General features: G+C 40.2%; 1 protein-coding gene across 1 annotated transcript in view; it reads right to left on the bottom strand.

Annotated features, from left to right (window-relative positions):
• The window catches only part of LOC111500388 (uncharacterized), a 29,601-nt gene extending 7,979 nt beyond the window's left edge, over positions 1–21,622 (bottom strand). Inside the window, exon 1 of the mRNA XM_076878374.1 lies at positions 21,285–21,622. The gene's annotated coding sequence lies outside the window, so the exon portion shown is untranslated. The remainder of the gene's footprint in view (positions 1–21,284) is intronic.
• Positions 21,623–21,931: the final 309 nt, after the last annotated feature.

Below are 21,931 nucleotides of genomic sequence, written 5' to 3'. Positions count from 1 at the left end.
CGATATCACTTTATTCAAACTACTCACCTGCACTTTCAACTGGACCACGGCCAATCAGAGAGGTTCTGCCCCTGACTATCTCTGATTGGTTTATGCCACAATAGGGGAATAATGTGTGTCTGTTGTTGACCACACGGAGAGTTGCAGAGATTTTTTATTTATTTTTATTGTTTTTACCCGAACAGTTGGTCGCACCGGTGTAACCAAATATTTTTTTTAGTTGCACCACAAAGAAATTTGGTCACACTCTATATTCCTGCCTTTTAGGGGGAGCAAAAATCAGATAGGAAGTGGCACACATCATGAGGGGGTACCTGTTAACAACACACAGTGTGGTTGGCTGGGTCAACTTGCATGAATTTAGTTGTGCCTGACTAAGATAGAGATTTTCTTTTTTAGATGTTTCTGAATCAAGAAAGTGTAGAAAACAGTTTTGTTTGGGTAAAAAAAAAGGGGGGGGGGGGGAATTAAAATTACATACATGAGCACAAAACGTATTAATCCTACTAACACATACACACATGCAATGAAGCTCATGAAGACCAGATGATTTTAAGCATGTTTTTCTAAATTTAATCATCTTGCTCGGTTCACTTAGTGCAGGGGTCTCAAACTCAAATGAGCCATGGTCCACTTCTAGCTTAATTGGAGGGCCACTTTAGTGTCCAAGTAGTACAACAAACAAACAAACACGAAAACACCCACAAAATGTACAACCCATTCCTAAAATGTAGTGTTTTGTTTGTTTTATTTAATTCCAAATATTGTGTAACAAGACAAAATTGCAAACATGAGCACAATTTTTTTCTCACTCTTAACTATCTGAAGCCTTTAAGTTTCATTTGTCATATGCAAGTTAGCACAGGAACTTGAAAGGGAAGAAGCCACTGACTCACAGGGTAGGGCTGGGCGATATGGCCTAAAATTCAAATCGCGATATAATTTGAAGCATGTGCGGTAACGATATATATCACGATATATTCTTTTCTTCTTTATAACGTATTTTCCACACTTTAAGGCACACTTAAAATCCTTTAATTTTCTCAAAAATCGAGAGTGTGCCTTATGTATGAATTCTTGTTGTGCTTACTGACCTCGAACCGATTTTGGCTGCAGAAATCTGTTAAAAATGTTTTAGTACAACTTTGGTAAGCCCCACCGCTTGATGGATTGTCAGAGCATTATGGCTGCCGTAGTGAGGAGCTTCGCAGAGTAATCTGGGTCCAAAACTCCGTCCAATTTAGGTCCCAAAGTCAAACGAACACTAAGAGTTAAAAACAGTCTAAATTATTTCATCTTTAATTAAATCATCAGCGTTGCTGCTTTATCGAGTGTAACATCTCTGAATCCATGAAAACAAAATTTATTAAATTTAACAGAGTTAGAAGTTAACAGGAAGTTAGCTCGCTAGTTTCCACCTAAACATGACATACCATGTTCTGACTGAGAGATTTTTGTAACTAATTAAAACGTACAGCTCTGCTATCACTTCCAACATAAATGAAGACAGAAAACTAAACAGCAGTGGCGTTTGTAGGGTTACTGAAGTTGGACTACCTGGTATATAATGTGCTACGTGATTGCTAGCGACACAGCTATGTTAGCATAACATTAGCACAGTGAAGCTGGAGGATGAACGCCAACTTTTTTTTCACTCGATAAAAGTTAACGTGACGGATTCTGGTGGTTAGGGACAAATGATATCACATAGCAGGATGCTGTACACGGGCCAAACTGCAGTCAGGAGAACAACTGAGATTATTCATCCGCAATATGAGGTTAGTTATTAATATACTGCAACAACATGGGAATAGAACAGCTGTGAGAGAATTCAACATTAATGAATCAATGTTATGGAAGTGGAGGAAGCGCAGTTTTTGGCTTTCCCCATATTTCAAAAGTGCTACGACTGTTGCCCGGCATAATTTGCAGACGATAATGGTTGTAGCTGCTGCGATGCTTTCGACCAAAACAAGCTCAGCTTGATGCCATCATCAACATGCGCTATCGCGATATAGTCAAAATCTCTATCGTTGGCCAAATTTATATCGTTTCTATCGTATATATCACCCACCCCTAGCACAGGGTCAACATTGTAATGAAATGTATTTGGCGAGCAGATGACAGTCACTCAGCAGTGCAGTACAGTAATTTCATTGAACTACCAAATAAACAACTCTTTCTGGCCAGACATGCAGCAGCACTTTTGCTACAATTTTGTTTGTATTTAACAAAATAAAACTGCAGGGATAAGCGTACACATTAGTTTTCAACTGTAAGTGAAAACTGTTTTCTTTCCAAAAAAAATCTCTCAATGAACTAACACAGCCAATCCCTCAACATGTTTGCACTCTCTTGTTACCTCGGCCAGGTCTGCGGCTCCTAACTGTGGTAAGGAGATCTCAGGCTAATACGTTTGGTTCCGTGTCGGGCTCATAGCCGGGAACTAACTTTATTGTCTGGGGCTGTGTTCCAATTATTAAGAGACTGCACGCTTGAAGCACGCATTTTCAGCCCTATTAATTCACAGTGACACGACGACGGCTGTCCCAATCTGAGGTGTATACCAAATGCGTACTCAAAATGAACCGTCGATTTTCCCCAAATATCAATATCGTGGTCCGGCGCACGCTTTGTGGTCCCATGCTTCCCGCAAATCATAGCGTGGCGGTGGGTGTGGATAATTTTGCCGCAAAATAGAGATTGAAAATGTGACGTCATTCAGGGGTAAAACCGCAAAGGATTCTGGGAATGAGTGGCAAGCGGTACTAGCGCAAGGAGGCTTTCACATGAAAACAGTCACACAGCGATAAAAATAAACACCAAAAATGGTAAGAAGCTGTTGTATTATTAACTGCAATAGCCGGTCGCATGACAGACACGAGAAGCCGACAAGTAAAGAGATCGGTTGTTATCGGATTACGTCGTGGAAGAGAAATTGTTTAAGCCATGTTTCCGAAGTAACAAAGAGCTGACGGATGGCCTTGATTGCAGACCAAATATAACGTTTCAGAACACTCCAGCTCACATGTTAGTCTGCTCCAAGCATTTCCACAAAGGTAAGTCTTCTGTTGTAGTTATTACGTAATTTATAATAACATAATTGTTGATGTAGGTTACAAATAAGTCTTATATTGATTTGAATTGAATTTGTTGCACTCTGCTGCTTTATGGGCTAATGTTTGTTGTGTTTTGTAGGAAAACCAGCCTACAAAATGCAGGAATGCGACCCAGGCTGGACACCCTCTATCAACCTGGGTCATACAGAGTTTAAAGCTGCTACCACAGCAAGATTTGATCAGTTAAGAGCAGTGTTGGGAATAACGCGTTATTAAGTAACGCGTTACAGTAACTACATTATTATTGTGGTAACGAGCACGGTAACTAGTTATTATGCCAAAATCAGGAACGCGTTAGTCGCTACTGGGATTTAGATAGGGTCGTTACTCGTTACTTTGTGTGGTGGCTATCGCGGAGCTTCCACAGATTCAGTAACATTAGCAAGTGGTGTAGGCCAGCAGGTGGATGAAGGAAAAGGGAGGCAAGAGGAGAGACCCGAAGCAGCCGCCGGTCCGAGTGTGAACTGAACTTCAGGTAAGAAGTTATGGCCTGCAGTCTCTCTGGGTCAGATATAAACCAAGTTTAGGTGGAGTTTATTTTCGTTGTGCTGACTTTTTCCGTACTGCGTCCTAGCTAGCATGACGGAGTTTCTATACAGCTGGGTGGGTGCTATGAAGTTAATGATGTTGCACTTTATTTTGTTCATAAGTTATTAGAGTTGCCAACCGTCCCATCTGGTATTCAGAGAAAATATTACGCGTTTCTTATTGAGGTGAAAAGGAACAGTTTGTCCTGTAATTCAGCTACAAAGACAAAGACACAAAGCTGGAGTTATTCTGTGTCTTTGCTGCACAGCTGCCTCTCCTCTCATTCTCCCCCCTCCCTCTCCCGTTTCTACTTCAATCATGAAAACTGATCAGTGATCAGCTGATCGGCTCTCTTGTTTGTTTATTGCCCACTTTGCGCCGAAAGAGGAAACCAGAGGATATCGCGCTTGTGATGGCATGTCACATATGGTAAGCTCCACACCTCACCATCCGCTGTTCACTTTAGTTTAATTAACAGTCACTACTTTAAAATATTCTATTTATTGTTCAATATCGTTTCTTTATTAAATGTATTCATTTTTCCATCACACCTTCCAATGTTTATATGGCGTGCACACATATTAACCTTGCAAGGTCAAAGTTCTGTTTTATGTTATATTAATACATCTTTCTTTGTTTGAGTTACCTGGGGGTTGGTGTCTCCTCCTGTCTGGCAAAAGGTGTGGCAAGGGGCTGGGAGACCTGAAGTACTACTGACAGCCTAATTGGATTGCACCACATGCTTCATTGCCTGGGGGGTGTTTCACGTTTGTTTAAATGTTTTGTATTAGTTGGTTGGCAGCCATTTTGTTTTCCCCCGTGTGTGTCATTTGGTTTAGCTAAACCAGTATTTAAGTCCCCCTGTGTGTCATTTCAGCAGGTCAGTTTGTCATATGTTTGTTTGAGGTTCTGTTAATTATTATCTTGAGTTTAGTCTATTGAGTTGACCTCTTTTATTGGTCTGCCTGTTTAAGTTTTGGCTTTGTTAAATATATTTTCATATTTTTGGGTCAATAAAACCCATTTTTTGAATTAAAACCACCTGTGTCCTTTATGCTTTACTGCTTGGTCCCTGACAATTGGTGGCAGCAGTGGGATCATCCAGTATTGGACACAGGTCTTTTTTTCTTTTTTTTCTTTCTTCTGTTTTTCCCCATGAGGAAGAAGAATGCATCGTGGTGGCAAGAATGAAAAGAAAAAGGGATCTGCTCAGCAAACCTGCGAAGAAGAGGAAAATGGAGCCTCAGGAGTCACTGAAGTTGTGGAGAGAGTGGAAAAGGAGCCTACTTTGTCTGATCTAGTCAATATGCTACATGCTCACATGGAACAACAGGATGTCCGGGATGCAAAACAGAGTGAGTTAAATGCACGACAAGAACAGCGATTTAAAGCCTTTCAACATCAGTTTAGACTTCTGCAGTCAGAAATCCAAGTCAGAACATCACCATCAGATTCTGCAGAAGCTCGCTCTGAATCATTAGAGTTTGATATTCATCCTTCTTCCTCTGCTCAGCAGGCCCAGGCTGAACCAGTTATGACTAATTCCAATCCAGCCATTTCACCAGCATTTCAGTTTCCCCTACAAATAGAGGGCAGATTGGAAAGATTAACTGAAGCTGATGATATTGAACATTTCCTGATCACATTTGAACGTATGGCTACAGCTTATCGATGGCAGAAATCAGATTGGGTTTTTCATTTGATACCCTTGCTTACTGGTAAAGCTAGAGGTGCCTATGTTCACATGGACATTGATGATTCATTAGACTATGATAAAGTGAAATCAGCTATTCTGTCAAAATATGACATTAACCCAGAAACATATAGGCAAAGATTCAGATCCCTGGATGTTCAACCAGATGAAAGCCCTCGCGAGCTATATGCGAGACTGAAGGAGCTTTATGGGAAATGGATCCAGCCGAAGGGTAAAACTATTCATGACATTGGTGAAACTATAATGTTGGAGCAGTTTCTCAGAATGTTATCTCCTGAGCTTCAGGTTTGGATCAGAGAACACAACCCTGGTTCAGCAATGGAAGCGGCTCGGTTAGCTGATGTTTTTGTTGCTGCCAGAAAGAAGGGGCAAGCATGGAGCCATAATGCATGGAAGGCATCGAGGGACACCCGGAAGATACCTCAGCAAAACCATCTGGATTCAGCAAATACAAGCACCAGTAAGACCTCTCAGTCTACCACTAGACCACCAAAGGCCTCTGGTAAGAAGCTCATTTGTTATCTTTGTGGATTAGAGGGCCATACAAAACCTATGTGCCCAAGAAATTCTGCTAAAATGGTGCAAATGTGCTTTGCCCCTCGTTCTAATGCTGATCCTGAGCAGGAGAGTGACAAATCCATCAAAATGAGTCAGATTGAAGTGAATGGGGTTCTACTGGATCTCAGTGCAGCATTTGATACAGTTGACCACAACATATTACTCAAACGACTGGAGAACTGGACAGGTCTTTCAGGAACTGTACTAAACTGGTTCAAAACATACTTAGAAAACAGGAAATACTTTGTATCAATAGGTAACTTCACATCTGAGCAGACAAGTATCACATGTGGAGTTCCCCAAGGTTCCATCTTGGGACCCCTTCTGTTTAACATTTACATGCTCCCACTGGCACAGATTATAAACAACAACAAAATAAACTATCACAGCTATGCAGATGACACACAAATATATATCACAATGTCACCAGGAGACCAAGGCCCTGTGCAGGCTCTTGGTAAATGCATTGAGGAAATCAATGACTGGTTGTGCCACAATTTTCTCCAGCTAAACAAAACCAAAACTGAGGTAATAGTCTTTGGCGCCAAAGAAAAACGATTACAGGTCACCAGAGAACTTCAGTCTATACATCTAAAAACCACAAACCAGGCGAGAAATTTGGGTGTAGTGATGGATGCAGACCTAAACTTAGAAAAACACATTAAGACAATAACAAAGTCAGCTTACTATCACCTCAAGAATATTTCAAGGATAAAAGATCTGATGTCTCAACAGGACCTGGAAAAACTAGTCCATGCATTCATCTTTAGTAGGCTTGATTACTGTAACAGCATCTTTACAGGTCTACCTAAAAAAATCAGTCAGACAACTACAGCTCATTCAGAACTCTGCTGCTCGAGTCCTCACTAAGACCAAAAAAGTGGACCACATCAGTCCAGCTCTGAGGTCTTTACACTGGCTGCCTGTCCGTCAGAGGATAGACTTTAAAGTCCTAATGCTGGTCTATAAAGCTCTGAATGGTTTAGGACCAAAATACATCAATGACCTCCTGACCCAGTATGAACCTTCCAGATCCCTCAGGTCATCTGGATCCGGTCTTTTATCAGTTCCCAGAGTCAGAACCAGACACGGAGAAGCTGCATTCAGCTTTTATGCTCCTTATATCTGGAACAAACTCCCAGAAAGCCTCAGATCAGCTGAAACACTCAGTTTATTTAAATCCAGGTTGAAGACTCACCTATTCTCAGCTGCATTTGAATAAAGCACCAAATCCACACTTTTAAGCTTAAATTTCAAAACTTACATTTAACTACTGATTTTATCTACTGTTCTGATTTTATCTGTTTTGATTTTATATACTGTTTTGTTTGTTTGTTTGTTAATTAGTTAGTTTATTTGCTTGTTTTAATCAATTTTAAATCATGCTTTTTATTTGTTTTTGTTTCTAATGTCTCTGTAAAGCACTTTGAATCACCTTGTTGTTGAATTGTGCTATACAAATAAACTTGCCTACTCAATGCCCTTCTTGACTCTGGCAGTTCTCGGTCTCTTATTCACTCAGATTTTGCCCCACCTAATATTGTTCGCACCAGTGATACAATTTCAATCTGTTGTGTCCATGGAGATGAGAAAAGATATCCGACAGCTGACATCTACATTAAAGTTCAGGACCAGATGTATCTGCTGAATGTGGGTGTTGTGAACAGTTTGCCTTACTCTGCTGTGTTAGGGCGTGACCTTCCTGTGCTTTTTGATTTGTTGGAGTCTGAGCAGACTGAGGAGTGTTATGTAGCTGTTACCAGAGCTCAGGCTAAGCAAGTCAATACCCACTCTGAGACCCTGAGTGCCCTGCCTTTTTTTAATGAGGAGTTTGAGACAACTGTGGTGAAGCCACGGAAGACCCGCAGACAAAGAAGGCAGGAGAAATTCAAATTTTCACCTGTGGATACACTAACAGACGCTGAGCCAACACCGTCACCCCTAGGGTTTAATATTCCAACTGAAATTGCTGAACTCCAAAAATCTGATCAATCTTTAATATCTCTTTTCCGGAAGGCCAAAGAAAAGGAACCTGGAGTGGAGCAGGTTCTTAACAGTGAGTACATCTTGCAAAATGTCATTCTGTATCGTCAGCAGGGGTCGGTGCTGCAGCTGGTGGTTCCCCAGAAGGTTAGACACGCCATTCTCACCTTAGGGCATTCTATTCCGTGGGCTGGCCACCTTGGTAAACACAAGACCACAGCTCGCATCAAACATCATTTCTACTGGCCCGGTCTTAGCAAAGATGTGGCTCGGTTTTGTAAAAGTTGCCCACAGTGGCAGATAACATCTGCTAAAATCCCCCATAGAGCTCCACTCCAACCTCTCCCTGTCATCGGCACTCCTTTTGAGCGTCTTGGAATGGATATTGTAGGGCCTGTTGAGAGGAGCAAAGCAGGAAATCGTTACATGCTTGTTGTAACAGATTATGCCACAAAATATCCTGAGGTGTTCCCTTTAAAATCTATAAAGGCCAGGCCCATTTTGTTTAGTGCAGTTCTTTGCAAGAGTTGGGTTTCCACGAGAAATACTAACTGATCAAGGCACTAACTTCATGTCTACTTTGTTAAAGCAAGTTTATCAGTTGTTGGGTATCCGGAGTCTGAGAACTTCACCATACCACCCTCAAACTGATGGGCTGACAGAACGGTTTAACCAGACATTGAAACAGATGCTCAGGAAGTTTGTCAACGACAGTGGTAACGATTGGGATCAATGGCTGCCATATCTACTCTTTGCTTGTAGAGAAGTCCCCCAAGCCTCCACAGGTTTTTCACCTTTTGAGCTGTTGTATGGTTATGAGGTTCGCGGCCCTCTAACTCTGTTAAAGGAGATCTGGGAGGGAGACAAGGTGGAGGAGGGACCCAAGAACATTTTGTCTTATGTCATTCATATGAGAGAACAGTTGGAGAAAATGAGTGAACTTGCTCAATCACATATGGTGGAGGCCCAGCAGCAGCAGAAGTCTTGGTATGATAAATCTACTCGTCAGTGTGCGTTTGAGCCAGGACAAAAGGTGCTCGTGCTCCTCCCCAGTGACAACAACAAATTGTTGGCAAAGTGGCAGGGGCCATTTGAAGTCATGAGGAAGCTGGGACCCACCACATATGAGGTGTCCACCCCAGGGCAGTTGCGCTCCAGCAAGGTCTTGCATATAAACCTTCTGAAGGAGTGGGTGGAGCGTACCAGGCAAGGAGAACCTTACTGCTGACTATCTCTCTCGCTGTTCCAGCGAGAGCTCTGAAGAGGGGAGGTGTGTGATGGCATGCCACACATGGTAAGCTCCACACCTCACCACCCGCTGTTCACTTTAGTTTAATTAACAGTCACTACTTTAAAATATTCTATTTATTGTTCAATATTGTTTCTTTATTAAATATATTCATTTTTCCATCACACCTTCCAATGTTTATATGGCGTGCACACATATTAACCTTGCAAGGTCAAAGTTCTGTTTTATGTTATATTAATACATCTTTCTTTGTTTGAGTTACCTGGGGGTTGGTGTCTCCTCCTGTCTGGCAAAAGGTGTGGCAAAGGGCTGGGAGACCTGAAGTACTACTGACAGCCTAATTGGATTGCACCACATGCTTCATTGCCTGGGGGGTGTTTCACGTTTGTTTAAATGTTTTGTATTAGTTGGTTATATGGCAGCCATTTTGTTTTCCCCCGTGTGTGTCATTTGGTTTAGCTAAACCAGTATTTAAGTCCCCCTGTGTGTCATTTCAGCAGGTCAGTTTGTCATATGTTTGTTTGAGGTTCTGTTAATTATTATCTTGAGTTTAGTCTATTGAGTTGACCTCTTTTATTGGTCTGCCCGTTTAAGTTTTGGCTTTGTTAAATATATTTTCATATTTTTGGGTCAATAAAACCCATTTTTTGAATTAAAACCACCTGTGTCCTTTATGCTTTACTGCTTGGTCCCTGACAGCGCTAAACAACAGCAGCACGTTTAAGCTTGATCAGTTGTTGTTAGAATTTATTTAATATTAATTTTTAGTATCAGCTGATGTTGGCTGGAGCCACAGCTGCAAAAAAGCTGCTGGTCATGATATGGTTTGGTTATCTGGTGAGAGGGAAACATGAAGATGATACCAGGAGATGTCCTTACTGGATCATCAGAGCTGAGCAGGTGATGGAGAAACAGGTTTATCTTTTAGGTGACATGAATGAGTTGAAGGGAAATTATGAACTGTTTCTGAGAGACAAATAACACCAGTATCCTTTTTTAGGTAGCTGACAGGTGGTAACTGTGCAGGGGCGGGTCTAGCAAAGTGTTGCCAGGGGTCCATGTAGGGCATTAACAGGGAGAGGGGGGCACAAAGAAGTACAGAAATACTTTTCTTTCTTATTCTCATTTAAAATGTCTAGCTTTAAAAAAATAATTATCTGAATCTTACAACAAACGATTGATAGATTAATGCATATATACCATCAAAACAGTGTACATCACTGTCACAACAGTGTTTATTTTCATTCAAAGGCTTTATGATTTTCCCTACAATGGTGGGCCAGTCTCTAGTCAAAATGCCCGGGCCAATTTTCTGTCCCAGTCCAGCTCTGTATGCAGCTCATGTGCAGTCTGGTGTTACCTACATCTTCCTATTCAGAAGGCAGAATTTCCGAGTTCTGAGTACAATCGAAAGCATCACGACTGCAGTTTTTGTGTTGGATGTAAAAGGCGCACATGACGCTGTGACGTAGGCTGGAATCATGGCAGCAGTCAATGACGGTCCAGGTGTGGGATTTCTCTCATGGAAATATGCACATTATCTTTTCCTGTCTATTGGTAGGTGGCACAGTGCACTTGTGGCAAGTAAGCAAGCTAGAAGACTGGCAAAGTTATGGAAGCAACACATTAACAAGAGAATTTTGAGTAAAACCAAAGTTACTTTCCCTAGTAACTAGTTACTTTGAAAGTAACACATAACTTCAAGTAACTGAGTTACTTTTGAGAGAACTAACTAGTAATGTAACTAAGTTACTATTTTAAAGTAACTTACCCAACACTGGTTAAGAGACAGCGCAATATCAACACAGCCACGAAACGTCCCGCATATATGTGCCCAAGTGTTGTATTGAATCAATCAAGTGATGAATAACTATTTTCCAGTATGTTGTTTTGATAGGTTTTTTTGGCATTGTTGATTCATTTTTTAACCAATGTAGCTAATAAAGCACAATGGAATACAATTTTGCCTCTTTCTTGTAAGATTCTATAGTAGAATGAAATAATAATGGCAGTTATAAATAAAGACAATAAATTGAATGAATTATGAAACACTTATTTTATTTCTATTAGATCTGAAAATTTTGTGTAATACTACAACGTGAAATGACAAATAGATAAAGAAAAAAAAATTAACAACAGCTGTGTATGAAGCGGTGTATGAAGAGTCAGATGTGGACAAGGCTTATGATAATTTTCTAGATATTTTTACTATGTGGTACAATAAACATTGTCCTATAAACGAACACATGACAAAGAAAAGGAAAAAAAAGATAAAAAGTCCTTGGCTCACAAAAGGAATTGTTTTTCTTTTTGCAAGCATTAATAATCTGTATAAACAGTTTATCAAAGTAAAAACAAAAGAAGTGGAACAAAGATATAGAGCATATAGAAATAAATTGACTGATATTATAAGAACGAGCAAACAATTTTATTATAGAAGAAGATTATATGAAAATAAAAACAATATTAAAGGAACTTGGGATGTGTTAAACAACTTAATTAAACAAGGATCTTCTGGAACATCATATCCTGAATATTTTACTGATGCAAATGGTGAAAATCACAACATGAGTAATATTGTCGATGGGTTCAATAAATTCTTCATAAATGTTGGCCCTGAACTAGCAGCGAACATCCCGTGTCATAAAAATGAAAATATCAGTAAAATCAAATCCCTTTTCACTGTTCCTCTCAGCTACAAATGAGCAAGAAGTAATAAATATCACATTAAAATGTAAAAGTAAGTCTTCAATGGATTATCATGACATAAATATGTCTGTAGTTAAACAGGTTATTCTGAATATTGCTAGTCCCTTAACATATATCTGTAATTTATCATTTCAGTCCAGTTGTTTTCCAAAAAAATGAAAATTGCGAAAGTAATACCACTATATAAAAGTAATGACAAACACAGTTTTACCAATTATAGGCGTATTTCTCTACTGCCTCAATTCTCAAAAATTCTAGAAAAACTTTTTAATTCAAGATTAGAAAAATTCCTTGAAAAACATCAAATAATAAATGTTGGTCAGTATGGTTTCAGAACGCAAAGAACCACTTCAATGGCGATAATTGAGGCAGTAGAAGAAATTACTAATGCACTGGATAAAAATAAATATGCAGTTGGTAAATTTGTTGATCTCAAAAAGGCCTTCGACACAATCAATCACTCAATTTTATTGGATAAATTGGAAAGATATGGTATTCGAGGGAAAGCTGGTAACTGGTTAAAAAGTTACCTAACGGGTCGGGAACAATATGTTAGCATAGGGCATTACCATTCAGAGAAACTTGGTATTACATGTGGTGTTCCCCAAGGGTCAGTGTTGGGACCAAAACTTTTCAATGTATACATAAATGATATTTTTGATGTTTCTCAAGTACTTATAAGCTCATACTGTTCGCAGATGACACCAACATATTTTTCAGTAGCGATGATTATACTGATCTTGTAATGACCGTAAACAGAGAGCTAAAATTAATTTTAAAAAAATGAATGGACATAAATAAAATATCATTAAATATAAATAAAACTAAAGCAATGTTTTTTGGTAATTTAAAATATAATATAGAATTACCAATTGTCATTGAAGGTGTACCAATTGATAATGTGAGTGAAAACAAATTTTTGGGAGTCGTAATTGACAATAAAATTTCATGGAAACCCCACGTCAGACACATAAAAACCAAAATTTCCAGAAGCCTCGCAGTTTTGAACAAAGTGAAACAATTCCTTGATAAAGATGCACTTCGTACTCTGTACTGTACCCTGGTTCTTCCATATCTTACATATTGTGTGGAAGTGTGGGGAAATATGTGGTGTGAAAATCTGGAACAGTCTGAGTTTACAATTGAAACAATGCAAAATATTCATAGATTTAAATTTCTCTACAAACAGTGGGTCTGCTCACAGTATACTCAATGATGGTTTTTAGTGTGCTCTGTAATGTCTTCTCTTACCATTGCTGGTATGGATTCCAAAAAATTTAAAAAAAAAAGTGCGTATGTATGTACATATATGTATATGTATGTGTGTTTGTTACTTGTAGTTATTACTGCCTGTTACCTGTGGTAATGCAATTTATAATTTATATATTCAGTTATGAAGGCTCTAATTGTTGTTTGCGAGCTGCCGTTTAGATGCTTGTATGTGCCCGGGGCTGTTGATGGGTCTGTATGCAATGATAGGCGTAGCTGCGGGAAGTTTATTGTTTTTTGTTTTTTTTTGTTGATGAGTGAGAATAGGGGTGGGATTCAATAAGTTTTCTTCGTCCCACTCCTTTTTCAGGCAATTTTTGTTTTTTGTTTTGTGCATTTTATGTTCAATATAGGTATTTGTTGTGCCTGAAAATGAACAAATAAATGAAATGAATTAAATGAAATGAAATATTTTAATGATACAAGTTTGCATATGGTAGAATACTGCATGTAATCATTTGTGTTTAGAAGCATATAGTTGGTGACATATTGAAAAAATGTTTCAGACCCCCTAGGATGAGACATTCTAAGGTGTTCTAGCGTCCACCCCCACATCCTGGGAGCATGGGAAGAGGTCGTACCTTGTCTTATTGTTTTACAGTAGGATTAACGTAGCTATGTCAGTTTTAGTCTAAGTGCTTTTTTACATAAACAGGGAGTGCAGAATTATTAGGCAAGTTGTATTTTTGAGGAATAATTTTATTATTGAACAACAACCATGTTCTCAATGAACCCAAAAAACTCATTAATATCAAAGCTGAATGTTTTTGGAAGTAGTTTTTAGTTTGTTTTTAGTTTTAGCTATTTTAGGGGGATATCTGTGTGTGCAGGTGACTATTACTGTGCATAATTATTAGGCAACTTAACAAAAAACAAATATATACCCATTTCAATTATTTAATTTAACCAGTGAAACCAATATAACATCTCCACATTCACAAATATACATTTCTGACATTCAAAAACAAAACAAAAACAAATCAGCGACCAATATAAACACCTTTCTTTGCAAGGACACTCAAAAGCCTGCCATCCATGGATTCTGTCAGTGTTTTGATCTGTTCACCATCAACATTGCGTGCAGCAGCAGACAGAAAGAAAGACGGACGCAACAACATTGTCATCCCCTATGTAGCCAGTGTATCAGAAAAACTCAGGAGGGTTTTCTCCAAGCATGACATCCCGGTGCATTTCAGACCCAGCAACACGCTCAGACAAAAACTGGTTCACCCGAAAGACAAAACGCCAAAACACAAACTTAACAACGTGGTGTATGCTGTACAGTGCAGCGAGGAATGCCCAGACCTCTACATTGGAGAGACCAAACAGCCACTTCACAAGTGCATGGCACAACACAGAAGAGCCACCTCCACAGGACAAGACTCAGCAATCCATCTGCATCTTAAGGATAAAGGACACTCTTTCGAGGATGCCAATGTTCACATTTTGGACAGAGAGGACAGATGGTTTGAAAGAGGAGTGAAAGAAGCCATTTATGTCCACTGTGAGCGACCATCTTTGAACAGAGGCGGTGGTTTACGACTAGAGATGGCACGATACCACTTTTTTATGTCCGATACCGATACTGATATCATAAATTTGGATATCTGCCGATACCGATATGAATCCGATATAGTGTTTTTTAATCAACAAAACTGTTTTTTAAAATATCTTGCTGCATTTTGCAAGTCTGCAAGTTCATACTCAAGTTTAAAACAACAACTACACTAAAGCTATTCTGTTATACCTGTGTACAAAAAAAATATTTAATAGTTCAGCAATACTGATCAATCTAATAAACTTAGACCTACACCATCCTCCCTATTCTGGTATTTTAAAGAGTACTTAGCGTAAATATTAAGCAACCTAACTAATAGGGTTCCAACTCCCAGCAACAACAAAAATAAATAAATAAAAAATAGGGAACCACCCCTCACGCGCCACCTCATGATGCTTAATCGACGTAATCAACCTTAATTTGATGCAGTGTGAAAAAAAATGCACAGAAATCAATTATTTTTCAAGAAATATTAAATAGATTCAACATCTTTCTTCAACAAAATTGCAGACTGCACAGATGGTACCTTCCCAAAGGAAAAAGTACTATAGCTTACTAGGGTATATATATTAGACTTAATAGTCACTATATACAGTAATTGACTTCTATTCATTTTACATCAAATTAAAACTTTGTGTGTCAGATAATTATTTATTAAAAGCTAGACATTTTAAATGAGAATAAGAAAGAAAAGTATGTCTTTGTGCCCCCTTTTCCCTGTTAATGCCCTATCGGCCCCCCTGGCTAAACTTTGCTAGATCCGCCCCTGCACAGTTACCAGCGTCAGCTACGTAGAAAAAGATCCTGGTGTAGAAAGTAATATTAAATAAATTCTAACAACAGCTTATCAAGCTTAAACGTGCTGCTGTTGTTCAGCCGCTGGTTTCCTCTTTCTGGTGCAAAGTGGGCCAAAAACAAAGACGGACTCGCGACAGAAAAGCCGATCAGCTGATCATTTAAGCAGTTTCACGATTGAAGTAGCAGCCGGAGAGCGAGAGGCAGTCGCTCGTTAAGCTTAACGCAGGAATGCTTTACAAACATTCAGAGATGGACTTACACACTTGCTTTACTTCTCTCGGGGATAACTTTGTCGGAGATGAAATGCCAGGTTGCTAGCGAAGCTCCAAATGCTATCCAGACCACAGGTCCCGCATGCCACAGCCGCTCTATCACGTGATGCATACTGCTCCGACATGCTAACGTTCTGAGGTGAGTTACGGCGTGTTGCAAGTTTTGTGAGGTGCTTTCGTGATATTTAATGGATCGGATTACATTTTTTATTTTTCTCCGATATCCGATCCAGTCATTTAGGTCAGTATCGGACCGATACCGATACGTAATATCGGATCGGTCCATCTCTATTTACGACACCAACTTTCTGCCATTTATAATCCAGTTTTGAAATCCCTTCCCAGACGCCTTGGCGGCCACTCACATCCTGGGCCATCTGATCTCAGGAATTTGCATGATAAGGTGGGGCCAGGTTTCACAATGAACTCACCCGAAACTCTGGCTGATTGGGACCCACACCCAGTTTCACACCTTGGCTCAGGTGATTAGAGGATCATCAGGGGGTCCTTTTGTCCCTCTGTGGGGGATACTCCCACTAGGTTTATATCTGGGACTCTCCACCATTTGACCTTAGAACTGAAGAAGCTTCTCGGATGAGAGGTGAAACGTCTTCAAGTAACTTAAAGAAGTCCAGACGCATTTCTTTGCAAGCTCCTTTGACTACGATGACCTGGATGACTGAGAACCTTCACAGACAACGCATTCTGTACTGTACAGCAGCGGTGTCCAACCTTTTTTGCACCACGGACCAGTTTAATATCAGAAAATATTTTCACGGATGGGCCTTTAAGGTGTTGCGGATAAATACAACAAAATAAAATGATACAGACAAAGACAAAAACTGTGGTATTTTGTAAATATAATGAACGCAAATTCAGCTGTGTAATTGTGCAACTTTATTAGCATTGTTCTGCTGAAATGCACCAACAGCATCGAGAGTAACATCCTCCTCTCTGCTTCTTGACGCTCTCTAGTCACTATGGTAATGCGTAAATAGTTCTTTCAAAATAAGATACACAACTAGGGCTGGGCCATATTATACCGTTCAAGGTAATACCGGTATAATGTTAGGCAACGATAGGAAAATGAAATATCGCGATAGAATGGGAGTAAAACGCGCATGCGCAGTGCCTTTGTTTTCATACGCACTGTACGCATTGTTGAGCGAAACAGATGAACCAGAATTGGTTTGTAAAAATGGTGCAACTTCAGTGATGTGGAACTGGTTTGGTGTTTGTCCGTCAGATACACGACAAAGCACATTTTTTTGCAGAACATGCAAGCGGCCGTCGTTATTGTCGTATTTGTCGGACTAAGATGCTCTTAAATCTGGGAGTAATCTGGGTCCTAAACTCCGTATGTTTCAGGTCAAACGAACACTGCAGCATCACTGAGTTAAAAACTGTCTCAATTCTTTCATCTTTAATAAAACGGTCAGCATTGCTGCTTTACCAGGTGTAACTATAAAGTTTAACTTCCAGGCATCCATGAAAAAAAATTTATTACATTTAACGGAGTCAGAAGTTAGCAGGAAGCTAGCAGAAGTTAGCTCGCTAGTTTCCTAAGCATGATATTGCATGTTCTGACTGAGAGATTTCTGAAAAAATTCAAACGTACAGCTCTGCTATCACTTCCAACATAAATGAAGACAGGAAACTAAACAGCAGTGACATTTGTAGGGTTACTGAAGTTGGGCTAGCTGGTATATAAATGATGTGCTACGTAATCGCTAGCGACACAGCTATGTTAGCATAACATAAACAGTGAAGCTGGAGCACGAACACTAACACTTTTCCACTTATAAAAGTTAACGTGAAGGTTCCTCATGGTTAGAAACAAATGCAATCGCATGGCATGATGCTGTAAACGGACCAAACTACAGTCAGGAGACCAACTGAGATAATCCATCCACAATACGAGGTTAGTCATTAATATACTGCAACAACATGGGAATAGAGCAGCTGCCAGAGAATTCAACATTAATGAATCAATGGTACATAAGTGGAGGAAGCAAGAAGAATGAGTTTAATAAAGTTTGATTTATCTGACTGCTTCGTTTCGCTTAATGTGCCTTATAATCCCGTGCACCTTATGGTCCGAAAAATCCGTACTGCACACTGCAGTTTAATGTTGCAAAGCACCTCTTTTTAACTTCAGTGGATATTATACATGGTTATGCTCAGGATATGTCAGCCCATTTCTACTGGAAATGCCTTTTGGTTAAACTTTCAGCAAGGAATTTGCATTTGCACTGTTACATTTTTATAAAGCTTTAATGTACATAAAAACCAGCTTCTTGTTTAAGTGAAAATAAAAGGAAGGTTGTCTTTTTGCGCTAGTAATGTTGTGGAGTTGTATTTTGTCTTGCATCAATTATATCGTCAGTTATATCGTTATCGCAAATTTTCAAATACATATCGTGATAAATATTTTGGCCATATCGCCCTGCTCTATACACAACTACAACACGGGAAAAGACCCAGGAAACCAGACTTAACGATTAAAAACCCTGAAAACCATACACTTCACGCCCGAGCCTCAACTCTCGCGACCCGGTACCAAAGGAGCCCTGATGTTGCGGACCGCTGCTGTAGAGGAGACATGGCACTAGATTGATTGACAATGGTCTACAGCAATCAGAATGCACAACACAATGTGCTGTAAAATCCAGTTAATCTAAGCGCCAGTTAATCTGGAACACCAGTGTTCCAGATCTACTGCCGTTTAGATCGACTGGCGTTGGTCGAACAGATGTGTGGCAGACTTGCGTTTCAGGAGCTGCTACCGACAAATCAGCAAAAAAAAAAAAAAAAAAAAAAAAAACGCCAAATGTGTCATCTGTGACACTTGTGAGGTTATCTCAAACACACTCTGTCAGTCTTGATGCTGTTGAACAACACAATGTTTAAAAATGTGGCGACTTTACCTGCTAATATCCTCATGCGCGACACAATCACGAAAACAGCAAACAATTAACACCACGCCGATGTTGTCCACAGGACAGCAGGAGTAAACGAGCGGGAGACTCTTGTCGTCGTAATCGTCCCCCTCGCACGTTTTATTTCTCCGGTTTCAGCGTTTTTGCTTCACAACTAAAGCGAGCAGTTTACTTTGTGCACTAATATGGACTCGAGTCAACCAGCGCCACCTCTGGCCAAGTGCCACAGCCTACAGCCAGAACAACTTGTGACACACATCTGCACCACGTTTGAATTCGTTTCTTGCACAACACATTTGATTGCCTATATTTCTCTGGAAATGAATATTTCCAGCCAATATAGGCAATCCTTCAACATGGCTGGAGAGTTGGTAGTTATATACAGTCTGTATAAGTGTGGTTAATCTAATGAACATTTGTAAGGAGATGGCAGTTACTGTGAATTCACAGCAGTTACACAGTGATTAGTACTAAACAGCCAGAAGAAGAAAGAAGAAGAAGAAGAAGAAAGAAGTGTACTTTATTGGTCCCCGTGGGGAAAATCCCTCTCTGCATTTAACCCATTCACTCAGTGAAACAGTGGGCAGCCATTGGGTGCCCGGGGAGCAGTGTGTAGGGACGGTACCTTGCTCAGGGGTACCTCAGGGTAGCTGTTCAGGGGAATCGAACCCCCGACCTTCCGATCATGGGGCCGCCACTCTACCCACTGAGCTATCCCTGCCCTACAGTGAGGGTGAGTGGATATAAGAAAGTCAGTGACTCAGGTGTGTCGCTTGGTTTGTCATCTGTTTGTGAGACTGGAGGAGACGTAGAAATCTTTTGTTTTAAATCTTAGTTAGGAAAGTTTCTGTTTTAAAACAAGCACTTTTTGTGAGAAATGCAAGAAGTACATCTACAGAAAGCACACAGTTACATTCTGTCCATCATGTCGACAAAACTGAAAATGTTGAACATTGAAAAACTGAGAACGTTGGGCAAGTTCAAAAGAAATGTGTTTGTAAGAACGAAAAACCAAATTGTTCCTAAAATAGTTATGGAAAGTCTAACTGTTGTATGTCTTTGTTCTACATGTTTATCTCATGGGAAATAAAGTTGCTATTGTTTCAGTGCAGTTTTTTGACAATTCTGAGTGGATTGACACAGTACAGGTCAAAATGACCCGCAACAAAATCAATGTCACTTTTTTGTTCTTCAACATAATACAAGGGTTAACCCTGGTACATCCAAATCTACCCACAAACATGTTGAAAGATGCAATCCCAGCAATGTGGATTGTCAACACTAAAAACAATCAGTAAGCAAAGACAACAGGGATCAATTTTCTCTGTTTATTTAGCACCCACAACATTTGTAGTTGCCTTCTGCACAAGGGAAGTCCACACACACTGTGTGGTACCACTTTACGCAGAAGGTGCAATCTGCAAGATTGAATGAGATTGTCAGAGTCATTGTCTGACTGTTTATTACTAATCACCTGCTGTACATTCACAGTAACTGTCATCTCCTTACAAATGTTTATTAGATTAACCACACTTATACAGACTGTATATAACAACCAGCTCTAAAATGTTTGTTCGCAGAGAAAAGACGCAGACAGACTGCGCTAACAGCATGTGATGTTACAAAACTAGTGAAATATTAGTGTCATTTTCAAAGGTTTATTTGCATGACGCACAAACAGACACAATTGAAAGGTACAAATGTGCATGAAACGAATTCAAACGTGCTGCAGATGTGTGTCACAGGTTGATCTGGCTGTAGGCTGTGGCACTTGGCCAGAGGTGGCGCTGGTTGACTCGAGTCCATGTTAATGCACAAAGTAAACTGCTCGCTTTAGTTGTGAAGCAAAAACGCTGAAACCGGAGAAATAAAACGTGCGAGGGGGACGATTACGACGACAAGAGTCTCCCGCTCGTTTACTCCTGCTGTCCTGTGAACAACATCGGCGTGGTGTTAATTGTTTGCCGTTTTCGCGATTGCGTCGCGCATGAGGATATCACCAGGTAAACTCGCCACATTTTTAAACATTTTGTTGTTCAACAGCATCAAGACTGACGGAGTGTGTTTGAATTAACGTCACACATGTCACAGATGACACATTTGGCGTTTTTTTGCTGATTTGTCGGTAGCAGCTCCTGAAACGCAAGTCTGCCAAACATCTGTTCAACCAACGCCAGTTGATCTAAACGCCAGTAGATCTGGAACACCGGGTCTAAAGTAGCCTGCGTTTAATATGGCTTTTGTGCTGTTAACATGTTTAATGTTATGTAGGAACACGGGCCGATTTTTTAGTTTGTTTTTTGTTAAGTCCTATTCTAAAGGCTGATTGCCCTCCCCCACGCTTGTACCTGTGGCTTTCTGTCCTGGGGGTGGGGGCTGGTTGTTCTCCTGCCCTGCACCCAATCCTTTTGTTCATATTCAAAGACTGTTTTTCTGTATGTATTCTTACCCCCTAAAAGCCATTATAATGTTGCAAGCAATCACAAACTCTACAGTCTAACTCCAGTGTATACCAAGCAATCTATTATCCTCAACAGAGCTAAACTCAACATAAACTGCACCCACATTAAAGTTAGCTCGGTGCTTACCTTTAGATGAGCCCACAAACCGAGAGAAACTTCGTGATGAAGCTGGAAGTTTTTCCAAACACAGGGAGCAGAGACCCACGTGATTCACGCTGATCTCAGCTACGATCCAGGAGACAAGGGTGTGCAGATCGATGCAGATATCGATCCAAACGTTGCTAGTGGTATATGTTCCTGTAAGTTCACTACTTTACTCCCGTTTCATGAAAAAGCAGCTCTCTCTGCTCGACTCCTCCGCCTCCTTTCTTCTTCTTCTGTGTGTTTAACGGCGGTTGGCAACCAACGTAAAGGAGCATTACCGCCTCCTACTGTTGGGTCAGACCAATGGCTGTATCCCAATTCAGGGTCTGCAGCCTTAAAGTACGCAGCCCCAACGATCCTCAAGGGCCGCGTACTTAAAGACCGCTAAGGCCGGAAGTCCGAGCCTTGTGAAATGGGACGGTCTCCGTTGCGCTGCCCAGGTTGCCTAGCAACCATGATACTAACAGCTGGAAACGTGTCATACAGCTTTGTTTGACAGAAATGAAGGAGAAAATCTTTTGTTCATTTGTTTGTTTTTTTCTACATGAGCTTAGAGCTGGGCGATAGAACGATAACGATATGTATCGCGATATAACTTTTACTCGATAGAGAAATTAAGCTATCGCGAT

Source organism: Maylandia zebra, linkage group LG3, assembly GCF_041146795.1.
Source record: "Maylandia zebra isolate NMK-2024a linkage group LG3, Mzebra_GT3a, whole genome shotgun sequence".
Classification (NCBI taxonomy): domain Eukaryota; kingdom Metazoa; phylum Chordata; class Actinopteri; order Cichliformes; family Cichlidae; genus Maylandia; species Maylandia zebra.
Note: the sequence above shows the minus strand (reverse complement) of the source record. Positions and strands in the feature narration are given on the sequence as shown.